General features: G+C 38.5%; 1 protein-coding gene across 6 annotated transcripts in view; it reads right to left on the bottom strand.

The window, feature by feature from the left end:
* Positions 1-16994, bottom strand: part of atp2b2 (ATPase plasma membrane Ca2+ transporting 2) — a 126265-nt gene that overhangs the window by 76963 nt on the left and 32308 nt on the right. For 2 of the 6 annotated variants that reach the window (XM_086292607.1, XM_086292606.1), the window contains exon 1: positions 14853-15024. The exons of 2 other annotated variants lie outside the window; for them this stretch is intronic. The gene's annotated coding sequence lies outside the window, so the exon portion shown is untranslated. Of the gene's footprint in view, positions 1-1115; positions 1141-14852; positions 15025-16994 lie in introns of those variants that run through there. 2 more of the 6 variants (XM_086292612.1, XM_086292611.1) reach the window with 2 other exon arrangements.

Here is a 16994-nt window from a genome sequence, read left to right as displayed (position 1 = left end):
GCAGAGAAAGTGCAAAGCAGAGGGTAGATAAAGGTGAGGTGTAATGCTAATACCTGAGCCGAGTAACTTCAAAGCAGCTGATGCTCTACTTTTTATGGACTGCAAACATACAGACATTTACACTATCTTTTATGCGCACAATTGATTTCCTCTTTCCTTGGAAGGGAGGTTGTGGCTGCAAAGGGAGCCATTGGTGGTCTTACGTACTGAGATGAAACTCTGATAAAAGGTATGATCATTCTTCAATGTTGTAGGCGTCTTTCTTAACTAAAGTGCTAAAGATTTGTATCTTTTGTTGATTTCTTAGCATCCTGATGACACCAATATGTTCTACTGCTACCACCCCAACCTGTTTTTCTCCATATAGTGCCACCCAATACAACAAATTTCGATGTAGTGTTCTTGCTTTCCTGTCTATTTGCACCTGACTGAAACTCCTCCTGCTGTGCTATCCTTCTGTCTAATTCCCTGCCTGTGTGCCAGTTCATCTACATATTTGTTGGCATGCCCCTCATGAGCTGACAGTGAGTAATGAGTAACATCTGATTAAACACTGAAGGAGAAAGTGCACATTTTGCAAAAATTAACAGCTTTTTATCTAAAGTGCGTAACACACTTAATGGGACTTTATGAACTTAAACACCATATGGGAACAACATTAAAATGTGGAGCCCAACAACCAGATGCTAAGAGCATCTGACCATAATACATTATATTGTGTTTGCCTTCTAACTAACTCCTAAGAAATCGCAGAGGAACGCATTATCGGTAAGACACAAAAAAGGCCTTTTACATAAAACCAAACAGCTGTTATCTATAAAGCTTGTGACATGTCATAGTCACAGATAGAGATTTCTAAGTACTTACAGAGTACAAATAGCACGCACAGTCCACTAATGTATTGTCATCCCACTATCTTATCACTATTTTTCAGCCATTATGCTTCGCAAGATTTCCATTTAGGACACTTAGCTTGAGATTCACTCAAGGATACAGGTTATAATATTTTGAAATGCAGTGTGATGACAATATTGCAACCATTTTAAGGACGGATTTCAAATCTGCACAATATGTACAGTATAAAAATATATATTTAACTTTAAAATTGATCTTACCTTTAATGCTAACATTGATGTATTGCATTATGTTTAGTCCTCTCTCTCCTTGGTCTCTCTTTTCTGCTCTGTGACTGTAAAGAACAAGTGCTAATGATGAACCTGTGTTCTAATAATTGCTGCTTTCTCCTTGATGTAAAGTTCCTGGTCTGACAAGAAGTGGGCAGTTTGCTGCCCTCCAGTGAAGTCATGTGCATTCTCTGTGCCTCTCAAAATGTCCTTGAGCACAGTGAGGCAGAGCTGAGGTATGAGCTGTGCCCACTGCAACATTGCCACCAGCATAGCTGGCATACAGCCCCCCCTGCCTGTGACATAAAATAGTGCAGAAGACTTTAGTAAGAGCTGTTCTGCACCTTTGCCAGTTCACAGATGTCACATCATAATTTCAGTTTTACAAATGCTCACAAGTTCGTGAAATCACATCATGCTTTAAATTTATTAAATGTTAAAAACACTCTTTTTTTTTAGGCGTTCATGCAGGCGGGACAAAAATAACACTACAAATTACAGAAAGGAAAAAATGAACAGCATACTACCAAAGTCTCAAAAAAATATAATACAAGCTTCTCAAATGTACCATTTATTGCATGTAGTTTGAGTGGGGTTGAGTTACAATGCAAAGACTTATAAACAGTGATGTATGATAAGTTCAATAAACTCCATCACTAAAACAGCATCATAATGCATAACCTGCAAAAGACTGCCAGTTTCTGCAATTAAAAAAGGCAGTTTGTCTCATAAAACGGGGGTAAGAAAATAATAAGCAGCATAAGCAGTGGCACAATGTTCAGGGAATCCCCAAATACATGGTGCATTAGGTAGCAGCTGCTGTGGAACACATACACACACATACACACACAAACACACAACCAGACAGAGAGAAAGACACATTAACTGACATTGTCTCAGAGGTGAATTGTTATATAACAACCACACAGAGATTCTTCTTTCAGCCACCATCAGTGCTCTCTAATTGGGTTGAAAACAGCTGTCACGCTAACTATGTGCAGACAGAGCCTGACGAAAAATAAATACATTTTTTCTTCACTAACCAATGCAGGAGCTCGATAACGACTGCAGATCCAACCCATGTCAAGCTAAAAGGAAGATAAAGAAAGCAAGAAAGGTATCACAGGAAGAGGAAGAGCAACAAATACCCATGTGAATATGTACTTGTTCAGTTAGTCCATGAGTACTTGGTAGTATCATTTTGGCTTTGTACACCACCGCAGCTGATTTTAGATCAAACAATCAAGATGTGATTGAAGTACAGATTTAAAGCTTTATTTTAAAAGAGTCTACTATTTTCAGAGGCACAAAAGTAACACTAGAATTGACTGACAAGCAGTTTCGTGGCCAGGTGAGGCATGATCCCTCAATATTTCATGAGACATTAAGCAGACAAAAAATCAGGAGATAATTCCAAGTATTAAACTTGCATTTCATATTTTTTAACTGGAGATCTCGAAGCTATAATTAGGCTTAAAATAAACCCTCTTAGACAGTTAAAAATTTTAGGACTGGCCAAATCAACAGTCTGGTTTATTTTTTAAAAAGAAGCAAAGCACTGGCTTGCTCATTAGCTCCAAAAGGCCTGAAAGCCCACAAAAGTCAGTTAAAGAGAAGATGACAAAATTATTTCTATGGTTGAGAAAAGCAACTACAAACTCTAACCAAGCCCAGAACACTTGAAGAGCTAAGTGTATCAGTGTCAAAATCTACAATTAAGAGACGCCTTCATCAGTGGAAATACAGAGAGCTGTTACGCTTGAAAACAGGAAGGCCAGAGTCGAACAGATCTGGAAGCAAAAAATAAATAAAAACAATCTTAGGAGAGATTAAACCAAGATGAACCGGCATCAAAATGATGGAAAGAGAGACAGATTATGATCTCAACCATATCACATCATCTGTCAAACATGGTGGGGCCAATGCTATGGCATGGGCATGTATGGCTGCCAGTAGAAACAGGTCACTGGTCTTTGGTGGTAACGTGATTACTGTTAGAATTACATGGATGACTTCTGAAGTGTACATAGCTATACTCTAGGCTATACTGTGATCTGTAAACAAGCAACTGAATGCAGCTGCACTAAAGACCTCGCAAAGCCTCTTAGGGGAGGAAACAGCATTTGGTGATTTGTTCTAAAATTCAGGCAGTCTGCAAAAGGATGACTGCAAAGAATTTTCACCCACGTATTAAAAACAAACAATCCTTACCTTGTAAATGATGCTAGTCCAACCAATTATTTTTTTACAACTGAGAAATGTCTATAAAAATATAAGAAAAAGGCGTTGTATCACATGCATTTTCTAAATTGCTAAGTGTGCAGTTCAATCACATCTTGATTTTAAATCCACTGACCATTGCCCAAGTATTTATGGACCTAACTCTGTTTGTGGTTGTGTGCTAGGGGTAGCTGATGAGGGGCTTTTGAAGACAGTCAGTTGGCCAGACAATGCCAATGGCTGCAGGGGTTGCTATGTGTCACTCCAGACTAAGATTAAGAAGCAAATAGGTGAGACCTGATGATAATATGCTATAGCTGTAAAACGACTGGGCTAAAGGACAGAGGACAAGGCAGTGAGTAATGCAAACATTTGCACCAAATAGTGAAGCTCTCATGAAAGGCATCTTTTAGCTATACAAGAAAAATAATTCTTTTAGAAGACGACTAGTGTCTCAATCATACGTGATGCAAAGAATCCAAAGAGGTAAAGAGGAAAAGGATAGATCTGGAACAAGGAGAGGGATCAAGGACGTCTGCAACAGCTAGAGTGATAAATGGGCCACAAAAAAACACATAAAAGGTGATAAGCAGATATTGTTGCTGACCTCACCACCACTACAATAACCAACACATCAATGTCATACCTTCAAACTATTGATCATCGAATTGTTAGAACTTGTAGAATAAGTACATCTTGAACAAGGACGTGTATACTGAGGTCTTTTTCTCCAACCTGCACTCCCATTCAGACTTGCTAATACTCGCTGCCTTTGTTGGTTAACTTGTTTAGTAGTGAGACAGAATAAGGCATATTTTGCTGACGGACCATGAGTTTGCATCTCTGGTGTGTCGCTGTTGCAATGCCATCTCTTGCTTGCATCCTGACTTCCACCTGCTACTTTTGCTTTTCTTCTTTTGAAGCACACCGTACAATTTTGGCAGGTACAGCGATGTGACATTTTCTCTTGCCATGCCCATGCTTTTATGCTCTTCTTATACTGCCTGGACACTCTCAGTCTCTCCCGTTATTTTTAAGTACAGCATTTTTTTCCATAACATTGGTTCATTATTTGAAGACTTGCAACAAATAACTTTTTTGTACTTTCAAGTGAATACATTCGCAGCCCAGTGCAAAAATAATTTTGCTCTAATTAGCTCTAATTCGCCCTTCATAACTAATGTGTCCTTTATAACTAGCCTGTTTAAATCTTAAGGACTACATTTTTCATTACTAGCTTTACTTATTACAGGCAATTCCAGCCAGCTGTCTCCTTTACCTTACTTTATTTATTCAAGTCTCTCTCAACTTTTCAGTTGTTTATGTTACATGAGGCCATGAGATGCTGAAACTGAAAATTAGCAAGGGGTCAATCTCATTAGTCAGTCACATAGCCATTAGCCAATACGCACAACCTGGATAATCGTTCCTTCTGACGCGTACGACCTTTCCGTGTGGAGTTTAAATGTTTTCAGCATGCTTGTGTGGGTTCTCTCTAGGTTAGGTTAACTGGTGATTGAATGTGAGCACGAACAGTTAACTGCCTGTCTCAGTATTAGAGCTGCAATAGATAGGTGACCTGCCTAGGTTGTAGCTTGCCTTTCACGTTATGACAGTTGGGATGGATCTACCGATTTAACTGTAACTAAGGGTTTCAGGTGGGAATTTACATTTTCTTTCTTATTTATTATCGAAACAAAAACAAATCTTATTATTTTGCAAACATTACAATGCAATAGTGACAAAACATCATATATGCAATAGTTACCACTAGGTGTGTGGATTTATTTGGAATGACAGAGGGCGACGTTATCAAAATGGGCATGTAACTGGCACGGGTGGATTGCTGTGTACACTTTGCCAAGGCTTTGGCTCTGTACTGTAGCTCTCCACTGACTCGTCCTAAATCTTTGGAGCTGACCCTGCATATTTATGGTCTGCAACGCTACTTTTATAATGTAACAGAGCTTAACAAGGAAGAGAGAATATATGGTTTCCCTATACAAGAAGCCAGGGATGCATTACTTAAAACACTGATGTGTTCATTTTAACAGCCAGTGGGGCGGTTTGCAGCTCTGCAACATCATAAATACACTTTTATTTATTTTTCTTTCAATATTTTAATAGTTTGTGCAGCTCTAATTAGCTTGCACTTGTCATTAACAAAATGACCTGGATATAAATTTGGGCACCTACAAAACATTCCACTTCCATGTGTGTTTTTTGAAGACTGTAGCATCACACCAATTTGCACTGCTTAATAAATCTGGCTCTAGGTTTTGTTTCTTAATTAAAGCCAGTTTAAACTGCCTCACCCATATCTGTGGTACATTGTTCAAATATTAAACAGCCTCCCTGAACATCGCCAGAAACATGTATGGCAGGCAATACCTGGCAGACTCAATTAAAACATGAGCACAAAGAACCAAGAAAATGTAATGGGGTCAACCTTTTCACTTTTGACCTTTCTGATGGATAACAACTTTCACACCCTTTTAGCTTCAGGCTCACATCCAGCTATCATAACCTTACCTGCCTGAACCTAGTCCAACCTACAAGAAGTCTCTTTTATTTTATTTCAAACTCTGGTTTACTCCTCGAGGAAAGTATCACATTAAACAAGTGAATGACACATGTGCTTATGGGGATTTTACTAATCCATACATATTATGTCACATGGTCCAGTCCACACGTGGTATGGTGAATAGGAAAAGACACTGAGCCTGGCACTTGCTGCAGAGGGTTTCAAACCAAGAAAGAGCCTGCAAAGTATTTGAGTCACCACCATTTTCAGGGATGAATGGTCAAAGCTTAGATTTCATGAGGCAGAGACTGTGAATTCCAACTTGTAAGGTCTGGTTTTGGGATAAATCTCTGACATAATGATATACCTAAGGCTCTGACTACTCATATGAGCATGTGCACAGACAGTGAAATTTTATGTCGGTTCTTCACAAATGCCACTAAAGCCAAGTCTAGCACGTAAGCAATGGTTTATAGAAAAAGTGGTTTATGTCAAATGTCAAAAGTTCATGCTGTTTCATTGCCAGAAGAGGTTACCTACAGTATATGATGATGGAAGTAGAGACGACAGCTCGAGCAATTCTTTCACATCTGTAGATGTCACAGAAAAGGAAATGTGCAGAGCCACACATGAGTCGCACGAATGGCCCGAAGCCTTCTGGTTTCTGGCAATTTTTAGAGATGACTATAATATAGAGCCTGAAATTAATTTGTCACTACACCAGCACTACTATACAAGTACTAAATGTTAAGTATCAAAACTCAGTTTAACCCAAGTGATCTACCAGTTATCCCCCCTGTGGCTCAGAAGTCAAAGATCTCCAGTTTAATTAGAGCCAGCCAGGAAGAGAGATAAATCCCTTTGGTGTTTAGTCAGGAAGGTAGAGAAAGTTGATTCTGCTATTGAAAAATACCTTTGTTGCCATCCCAAAGTCAGAATTTCAAATTACTATCTCAAAATTTCAGGCTGAAAATTTCAACTTCTTAACTCAGACTTCTGAGAAAATGGCTTGAAATTAAGAAGATATCTTCAAATTTTGAGTTATTAAGCCCTACTTTTGACATAATATTCACGCTTTTTTTTTTCAGTGGCAGAAACAAGCTTCCATAAGAATTAAAAATCTGACAAATCAAACATGTGGAGGTACCCACTGCACTCTAAAAACTAAAACTGAATTTTTGAGGCAACACTTTTACACGTATAAATATTGAGTAGATTCAAAACCAGTCAAATCTGTTCAATATACTTGATCAATTGAATAACTAAAGCTTAAACATATTAAGTTGAAATAAATAATTGTAGTTGTTACACAAACATGAAAAAATTGAGTAAATAACACTGACTTGCTTGGTCAATGTAACTGAAATATAGATGGTCAGTTAATCCAAAATTTTGTTCCATTTACTTAATATTGTAAACCGAACGTAATTAAAATTATACCTAATATTAGAAATGGTAAATGGCCTGTATTTGTATAGCGCTTTACTTACTCCCTATGGACCCCAAAGCGCTTTACACTACATTCAGTCATCCTGAATGTGTGTGTGAATCATTCAGTAATTCACACACACATTCACACACTGGTGATGGCAAGCTACATTGCAGCCACAGCTGCCCTGGGGCGCAGTGACAGAGGCGAGGCTGCCAGACACTGGGCCCTCTGACCACCACCAGTAGGCAACGAGACTATCGGTGTTGGGGCTCAAACCGGCAACCTTCCGATTACAAGACAAACTGCCAACTCTTGAGCCACGACTGCCCCCTAACATTCAAATATGAATGTTATTGTATTTCACTGGTAGTCTAAGTCTAAAAAACCAAACAAACTAATATGTAGTTGTGTTTTTCATAATACATGTATGAAAAATGACCACATGTTAAACATTTTTCCATGAGAGCAAACACAAAAGCTCAGATTATTTAAAAAACAAAATGAACAAAACAATGAAAAAGGCTCATGGTACTCAATTACTCTACGTTATCATGTTTTAATTACACTTTTCAGTTGTAGTTGCTGACAATAAATAATATTGATTTGAATAATTAATGATTTTAGTACAAGATACTGATGAGTATAGACACCTATTTCTCAAATATTTTGATTCCATTTTAAACAAAAATATTAAGCACATGCAAAGAAGGTATTCTGTGAACCACATACTGAATTTTTTGCCTGAGATGTAAATGAATACCTTAATTTAACACAAAATATAATTTAACATTTTAGACATTTATTTCAACTTATCAAACTCAGATAATTACTATAAGGATATTTTATCTCAGGCTCATCTAACTTATATTTATAGTGATATTTACTAAGCCTCTGAATTCCTTTTTAGAGTGTGTGGTGACCCTTGTAAATAAGGGAGCAGCCAAAAGTAGCTTTAGAATATTAACATTGCTGTAAACACTGGGTGTCACATTTAACTTTAACAAGTCCAACATGGGAAGCCTGCATAGGATTAAAAGGATCGCAGACTGCTAGACCTCGTTCATCATCATCTAAGTCATACACAAAAAAAACAAAGTGTTGTGTGTGGTGGAAGCACAACATCTAATGCGAGCACTCGTCAGCATCTAATCCAAACACACGCTGTAGCCTGTCACCATTTGGACTTAACGTTGCAAGATTTAAACGTCTAAAAAAAAATCAGTGCGGTACAACTGATGATCACATACAGGTCAGAAAACAAGCAAATAAAGCTGTTAATCCTCCAGCTGAAAGCTAATTAGCGCCAGCTGTGTCATCCATTTATTCATTGTATACAAGCCTGGTCTGTTTTAAATACTGGTCACAGAGAAACTTGTGGCTAGAATTACTTATACCTGTCAGATGACATATGCACACTTATGCACATCTTTGTGTGTGTGTGTGTGTGTGTGTGTGTGTGTGTGTGTGTGTGTGTGTGTGTGTGTGTGTGTGTGTGTGTTTAGTCATTTCAGGTAGACAGTCATGAAAACAAAAAGAAATTCTTGTGTGACATCAAATCAGTTCACAGGTATTATGTTTTTATGTCTACTTCTAAATATCAGAATATAACTATTCTAATTTTTTCCTGTCTTGTTCCCCACTTGGATTTAAATAAACCATCCCATCTGTCTGCCTGTGCTCTCTTTAAACTTCTCCTTTGTCGGCTCACCTCCTTGTGCCTGCGTGCTTCTCTGCCCACCAGTGGTTCATTATATAATGCTGGAATCTTCCTGGAGACGGACTAGAGTCTGTTAGGATCTTACATTAGGCGGAGTTTGACAAATGCATGTGACAAATTGGTTCTGTAACCAATCTCCCTGATGAGACCGTGCACATCTACAAAACAGCTAAAATGTCTCAGTGTGGTGATATGTTTGTGTCACTGTCTGTGTCTGGTGTAGAAATCATCTGTTCAGGCAAAAGAATAAAAGGAATCATACCGATGTTCCAGGTTTCACTGAGAAATAGTCCAAAAATAGAGAAAGAGACAACGTTGAATTCAGCTGTCTGCGGGAAGATAAGAAGGAACTGAAATTGTGTAATACTGGCTGCAGTATGCATGCAGTAGAGCACATCTATCTAACTGTTAATAGAACAAAAGAGCGGGCTTACAAAAGCTTTACTGGTAGCCATTTTAGTCCACCAGAACCCATTTATCACCGGAATTAGCACCAGCAGCAGTCTGTTCAGTTTCACATGTTTCAAATTAGAACTGAATAAGCACATTATAATGTGACACATAGTTTTCTTATCTTGATTAAGTATCAAGATTAGATGCAATCTGAAGACTGAAAGGCAGAATTTGATTTGTTTTTGTTTTTCCCCTGTGGAAATTGGATGTACTCATAATTTAGACATATTAGCCATATATACATTCATTCATGTATATTTACCCATAGTTATCGTCTATTAAGCAAAATCATAGACCTCATACTTCTTATGTATATGCATATGCTGTATTCTGTGCATTCTGACACATGGACACAAACATGCCTGCACACACACACATATGTTATATTAACTTCCTACTGCAAGGTCACTGCTAGACGAAAAGAAAAAAGGCTGCCGTGGCCCTCTCCTTGCTCCAGATGAGGCTTCAAAAAATCATGAGGGAGTTATTGGGCTATTTAAATTCAACACATGGAAGCGAACTGTGATGTAGGAGAGTAGACAAAAGAAGAGGAGAGAAGGGAAGCACTACAGTTTCCTTTGAAGTTTGCCTGGAAATTAAAAATTTTCAAGTCATTCAAACAAAATATGATATTTTTTTTATTATTAGTAGTAACTAATTTAACTTTAACAGTAGTTAGCCTATATAACTTTATGGATCGACATCCCTACATTTGACACCATTACATTTAATTTTATCTAATAATACTAATAATCTAAAACATTATTTAATTTATCATACTTTAAATTCAAGTATTAGGTACTTATACAACCATAACTCTGAGATCCTTTAGTAACAGCCAACCTCTTGTTGTTACTAAATTGATAAACATCAACTTAAGCTAGCTTGTTCAGAGCCTGCCGTTACAAAAACGACATGATTCATGGACGACAGAAAATGTTGATGTTAAAATAACATTCTGATTTGCAACATCTTAGAAATGACTGACTGGTCTAAATAATAGAGTTGCTGATTAAAAACTGGTGTGGATTCGATTTGATTTTTTTATTGATTTTTTTAGACTTTTTTTTTTTCTTCTTCTTTCTGTCAGGCGCAATGTATGAAAAAACATTCATCTAAATAGAAAGATGCACTTCACCACATTTAGTTTCCATCTGCAGTTAAATAAATAGAAATACACATAAAAACCCATCATCAATAAACAAATTCAACACGTTCTATGCGATAATCCAAATATCCTAATTATAATTACAAATATTCATTACCTTCTCACAGAAATATCAAATACATAGAAAAAAATAGAAAAAGCATCCATTTATCATGCTGCAATGATCAATTCATGATGAATGAAGTTGGTCTTTTTAACCAGTAGTAGTAACCAGTAAAGCAATAACCAAGACCTTATAAAAAGCTTGCTAACACTACATGTATGTGTTAGTGTTAGCAAGTGCGGCACCAATGTTTCATCAAGCATGAGCTGCTGATGATATGATATTTTATTGGGTTTATAACGTCACTATTTCTTTCTCCTCATAATAATTCTTAGCAGCGAAGAAAGCAAAGTAGATGAAAAAATACTATCAGAAGCAATGCAAACAATTTCACTTCAAGAGAATACCACATCCAACAAATGTCACGTGTTACACTGCTGTATTGGCACAAGCTCCTAGATGCAAGATCTGAACGTTTCAGCCTTTGCTGTCCCATTATCAAACAGCAACGCGTGCTTCTAGTCCTCAACACACGGCTATCTATATCTCATTTCAACTTTAATTTATGGAATCAACAATTTATGGAATCAATTCAGATTATACACTTACACAAAGGAAAGCCGAGAAAATAACATCAACTACTAGCTCACAGCTCACCATGTCAAACACGTCCTGAATCACCAGGACACTATAAAAAGTGATTTCAAACAATCAGCAGGCAAGACACCAAAAATATGATCGCTTACAAGACAGGAATAGACATGGAGGAAAAATTATTAGTCATTGTGTCATACACCTATGTACAAACCCACTTTGTGCTGTCAGATTTTCACACAGTAGGAAAACTAAAAGTATTTTCACCTGAGAAAAATTTGGAAAGAAAAAACACTGGACTCTCTAATGTGTCACTACACTCAAAGCAAGTGGGTGTCAATGTCAAGTGGCTGTCTTCAGTTGCTTCACACCCAGGCTTTCAACCCATCTTATGAACACTTGTTATCAGAGGTGCATTTTTTTCACACTGTCTCACCAGCCAAAATATTTTTCTTTCAAAAATTTGAAAGATTTCATGACTGGAGGAAACAAAAACCATCAACAACAAAAGTGCTCAAACTTTTATTCCATCACCTGCAGCACTTCTACCTGCGAGGCTGTTTTTAAAGTGATTTATAAATAAAGTTGGCATGGATATGGTACCTGATATGAATTTGTCCTTAACAGAATACCTTTTCTATTTAAGGAACTCAGCTTAATATATAAAATATATAATTTACTTAATATACTTAATGTTTCTAAACTGCACATAAAGCACAATAAATCATTAGTCCATGGAAATTACATTAAATCACACGTAGAGATTTTAAGTCAAGTTTTTCTTTGGTTTCATTTTGGTTTTTAAATTACAGATCTTAAACTTCCACTAACTTGTACAATCCACACACAACTGTATATCAATACTCACTAACCCTAGAAAATGATGGCCACCTCATTGGATTGCAATGTTCCTTCTTTCATTCAGTTTCATCGTACCTCTCCACCTTTTATTCTTGTTCCTGCCTTCGTTGCTGCATTTACTCCAGACATGATATTGTTTGGCTGAAGTAGGAGTAAGAATTGAATTTAAACTGGCTCAATGGCAGCCTTGTCCCTTTCAGCCAAATCCTATATTTATACGTCTCAGTCTCCTCTTTTTCTTCTTTCCACTAATCAGGTTTTTAAAATAGCTTTCCTTCACTGACAGAAATGCTTATAAAAGAAAAATAAGCAATGAAGTTGCTATATGTTATCTATCAATTCCTGTCATTTAAGGCAAGAATTGATCACATTACATTACATATTAGTTCTTTTTTAAGGTAAAATGGGGTTAAGGGTTAGCCTTGCTTATCATTTTTATTTGTCTTTAAGCTCTAAGATCCTAAGACGTGATGATGACACAGCAAAAATAATGAGGTGCATGCACCACTCTCGGCTACAGAAGTGTATAAGAAAGCAGAGCAACATATGGATTGTATCTGTAGGTGATATGCATTGACTGTAATTAGTTATCCTTCCTAGTGATAAATAAATCATACAATGACAAAATAATTTATATTTACAGACAGGCAAGAAACTAAATGACAAAAAGTCATGCCACATGCAGTCTAAACTCATCCAATGTGTCTTGGAAATGATTGTCCAGCTCTCTGAAAATCTTTTGGAAGGATGGTACTCTTTTTTTCAACAAGGGTGGAGAGCACATTCTGTGTGCATTTATGATATGACTGTGAAGGTCATATATGGGAATCGTATCATAATACTCATACTCATAATTCAGTGAACCTCCATAGATGCAGGGAGGGACAATCATCCAGGAAAGACCACCACTATTATGGGCGATCGTGGCTCAAGAGTTGGGAGTTCGCCTTGTAAGGTAACTCGGAAGGTTGCTGGTTCGAGCCCCGGCTCGGACAGTCTCAGTCGTTGTGTCCTTGGGCAAGACACTTCACCTACCGCCTACTGGTGTTGGCCAGAAGGGCCGATGGCGCGATATGGCAGCCTCGCTACTGTCAGTCTGCCCCAGGGCAGCTGTGGCTACAACTGTAGCTTGCCTCCAACAGTGTGTGTGAATGGGTGGATGACTGGGTGTGTAAAGCGCTTTGGGGTCCCTAGGTGGGACTAGTAAAAGCGCTATACAAATACAGGCCATTTACCATTACTATTAGTGTATAAATATTTCTTCACAGGTTAAAGGTCATTATACACAAAAAATTTATTAATTTGTAGGGACTCTTCCATCCTGGGGAACAAGTGGCTATGGAAATTGCTATTTGGGTTTTTTTGCGAGTTACAAACTTGGTTAAAGTAATTACATTGAATTCACAAGGTTTACTCTAAACAGATACACACTTTGGCACAACATTTTTAAATTCTCATGAATATGTTACCTTTTTTCTTCTTTTTGCCTCCAAAGTATTCCATTTTTAATTTTTATGCACACATTTGCACTTTTATTATCTATGTCTTATTATCTGAACATAACGAGCAAGCAAAACATGAAGAGGGGAAAAAGCAAGAACACGGCAATAAAATGGGGACACTCATTTGAGTTGCCCGGCTGTCTTGGTGCAGTGGAGATGATGGTTGAGGTCACACAGTCATCGCAGCCCTAATAGAGGCACGATCAATTTCCTATGACAGCCTATCTTAGAGTACAGCTGAATGATTGGACGGCAGACTTGCTGACTGACTGTATGAATGAATGCATGAATAACTTGGTGGCTATGCAAATGGCTGACTTTTTTTACAACTGTCACACTGACTACATGTGAACCAAAGTATCCGATTCTGGTTAGCCAACCAGACGAAAAGCTATTGACCCTGTCAGTCAGTTGCAGAGATGATCAGTCCAGTCAGTTGATCAGACAAGCAAAAATCCAATCAACTAACCAGCCAATGCAATTACCAATTCACTGACCACTGATTGGAATGTGCCACAGACCCAGCCAGCAAGACAAGAAAAACTGACAGCCAACAGAGTAAGGAGGAGAAGTGATAATGTTCCCAATTAATTCAGTGGCCATGCCAAATAGTCAGTTGGCTAATGCAGTAATGACAGCAAACACATGATCAGCTACAGCAGTGAAACCTGCTGCCATGCCAGAACCAGTCAGTAAGTATGACAGAGAAGAGAAACTGCAGAGTTTATTCTGCCAACAGATGGCCTGAGAGAGAGAAGGGGTGTGCAATAAAACATCTTTATATACAGAAACTGCAGACAAGGGCATTTGATTTCACCTGAAAGTCAAAGACCAACACACAGCATTGACCGACAGAACTTGTACAACATATCTGCATATTTAAAAAATGTCACCGCTGCATATATTATGCACGTGTTGATGGATCGTGCAGACAGCTCTAACAGATCTCCTCATCTCTCCTCTCCCTCTCTCACAGACCACCTGCTCCTAGACCATTTTGGATAACAGTACAGGGTTACATTATTATCTTTGTCCTCTTTGTCACAAACCAGAGACACACATGGAACAATGTGTACAATTCAGTGTCTTCACATGCAGCTGATTTATTTAACAGAATCAAAAGCAAATGATCGAACCAGCAAACACACACAAAAATACCCGAAACAAAAGTGCTGATTAATTTACATTTTCATACATGAGCAACGCATACTTACATGGCAGAAAGGTTAAAAGCACCGTCACCGTGACGTGAAAACCATCCCACCTAAAAACGATACTGCAACGGCACATGCAGCAGGGGACTAGGCACAACAGCGACGTGCGATATGTGTGCGTGCATGTGTGTGTGAGTGTAGGTGTGCATGTGTGTGTGGAGACTCGCTAAGCTGCACTCTCACTGCTACTGCCTCAGCTGGGGCTGTCTCAATGCACAGCCTGTACCATGTCGGCAGGCAGCAGGGGTGGGCGTATGTATGTGTGCATGTGTGTGTGTGTTTGTGTGTGTGCGTGAGAGAGAAAGTGTGTGTGTGTGGACAGTGCTGCATAGCAGATCTTCCACTATCTGACTGGATCACTCAAGATAGATAGACAGAAAGACCGATAACTGGATTGATAAGAATAGAGAGGATAAAAGACAGGAAGGAGAGGATATGATGGTGAATCCTGTTCTCTACATCCCTGTGGGTCTCTTACTCCCTCTCATTGACATTTTGCCCCGAGAACAGAACAGCAGGTCCAGTGTAGACATGCATGCAACCTAGTTTTTAGAAATATCAGAAGAAGGAAGAGAGATAGGAAAGAAAAAAAAGAGGAGGGGTGGGCTGGTGGGACGTACAGTGAATAAATAAACGATGTACAAAAGAAAAGGGGGGGGGGGGGGGGGGGCAAAGTGAAAAAGGAAAGGCAAAGAATTTAGAAATTAGAAGGTGATTGGACAAGATTTGAAATGCCTTGAAGACAGAAACGCAATAAAAAGCTGTAGATGTAAAGAAGAAGCCAGTATGTGAATAAAAATGGAGAGGAGGGATAACTTTCAAGGGCATGCGTCATTCTTGCATTCTGCAGATCGGGATTCCCATATAAGACCCACAGACCTGGATACAGCTCACCCCAGTGGACATTATAGCTGCAGGACACAAGACCTTTGTGTAAGCCAGGCGCTCCAGAAGAAGGTAACAGCAACAGTTTCATGACACTGTCACTCATGTATCCCAGATCTTATCCTATCACAGCTTGCAGGGAGAGAGGAGGAGGAGGAGGAAGAGAGGGTACAACCTCACACTCTTTATGTCTTCATCACCCCCCCCCCCCCCACACACACACACACACACACACACACACACACACACACACTCTGCTTTACCAATGCCTATATTCCTGTCTCTTGCTCAACGTGTACATTACATTGTCACAACTCAGTGACTGTAAGGTGAACGACTCTGTATACCAAAGCATTCTAGAGATAAATGTGAAACCATCTTTCTGACAGCTAAAACCTAACTGAAACTGAATCATGCAACAAGACAGTGATTCCAAATACAGCAGTAATACCTACAACAGAATGACTGACAGAGAAAAAAATTTTTTTGCTTGTTTGTTTGGGAACAATGACACCGAATGTTTGAGTTGGTTTTGAAAATGAGATGCTTTTAATTACATTTTTTCATCCTTAAGAAACGAAACATCCTTCGAAATGACAAGAGTACGAGAACGTCCTGTGTGGTGGGGAGTGAATGGGTGAACGGGAAGTAACTGCAGGGAAGTAAGAAGCAGATGTGTCTGAAGTGAAGAGACGTTTCTGGCAGGTAACAAACACAAAGCAGATAATGTGAATAGAATTATCTTCGCAAAAGTCAGGATCATGACTAGAATAGAACAGAACAGAACAGAACAGAAAACCTAGAATGGATCCATACAGTACTGTAGTGACTGGATAACTTTTCACCACATTTTATAACATTATTTCCTGTATAGTGACTTAGTTTAGTTAAGAAGCTTATGGTGAAGTATGGTGAGAGAGAGAATGAGAGCAGTGATGGGGATCAGAAACAGGCCCTGAATATCAATGCAGCACGTCTACAAGATTTCAGGGCTGCAGTGCACCAAAACCTGGGAGAAAGAGCACAGTAGCGTCACAGCCAATCAGAGCTGAAGGTGACAGTCCTGCACAGCTAATATCCGTCCAACAAACCATCAATAGTTTCTGCCACCTGGAAGAATCGTGGCAAATCATCATTTTCCTTGTCTGATTTTTCTGCTTGCCTTTATGAGTGAAGAGATCCTAAAGCACTTGCTAAAAAGTAAGATGCTGTACTTTTCAAATGAAACTATCACTTGTCTCATTAACATGAAAGTCA

The sequence above is a fragment of the Aulonocara sp. 'chitande type north' Nkhata Bay genome, linkage group LG5 (assembly GCF_057382095.1).
Source record: "Aulonocara sp. 'chitande type north' Nkhata Bay isolate Kocher_YH1m ecotype deep benthic linkage group LG5, A_spYH_male_GT1.1, whole genome shotgun sequence".
NCBI classification, from domain to species: domain Eukaryota; kingdom Metazoa; phylum Chordata; class Actinopteri; order Cichliformes; family Cichlidae; genus Aulonocara; species Aulonocara sp. 'chitande type north' Nkhata Bay.
Note: the sequence above shows the minus strand (reverse complement) of the source record. Positions and strands in the feature narration are given on the sequence as shown.